This window comes from Gossypium arboreum, chromosome 13 (genome assembly GCF_025698485.1).
Source record: "Gossypium arboreum isolate Shixiya-1 chromosome 13, ASM2569848v2, whole genome shotgun sequence".
NCBI lineage: Eukaryota > Viridiplantae > Streptophyta > Magnoliopsida > Malvales > Malvaceae > Gossypium > Gossypium arboreum.
The window spans coordinates 31,198,273-31,198,856 of NC_069082.1; the positions used below are offsets into that span (position 1 = coordinate 31,198,273).

The 584-nt window shown below is 40.2% G+C and overlaps 1 non-coding gene across 1 annotated transcript; it reads left to right on the forward strand.

Annotated features, from left to right (window-relative positions):
• Positions 1 to 269: 269 nt before the first annotated feature.
• On the forward strand, positions 270 to 375 carry LOC128287163 (small nucleolar RNA R71). The gene has a single exon (XR_008277859.1). It is a non-coding gene; the product is annotated as a small nucleolar RNA R71 (small nucleolar RNA).
• Positions 376 to 584: the final 209 nt, after the last annotated feature.

Genomic DNA, 584 nt, shown 5'->3' on the forward strand with positions numbered 1-584 from the left:
TTCACACATGCATGTACACATACAATAAGCATAGAATATAATGGTTAATTATTTTTATGACTCAGTTTTGTGGTCCCGAATCCACTTTCTGACTAAGGTCAAATTAGGGCTGTCACAATTGATAGTTATTACTCGCGATCCTCTCGATGATCTCATAAGCCTCATTATAAGAATTAGACAAAATTGCACCATTCGCAGAAGCATCTACCATCAATCTTGTATGTGCATTGAGACCATTATAGAATGTCTCCAACTGGATATAATGAGGAATCCCATGATGAGGACACTTAAGAAGTAACTCCTTGAATCGCTCCCAAGCCTCATATAAAGACTCGTCTTCCAATTGTTGGAACTTGGTGGCAATGAATTGAGCCATGCTCGTGCTCGATCTTGCAACGAGTATGGAAACAACTTCAACCTCAGTGCATCTTCAGTCACACCGGCTATCTTGAATGAATCACTCACCTCTATAAACAATCGAAAGCGGAGATGTGGATCTTCTGTGGGCATACCACTGAATTGGCCCACCGTTTAGAGCATTTGAAACATCACTGGTTTCAATTCAAATTGGGTTGCCTCAATAT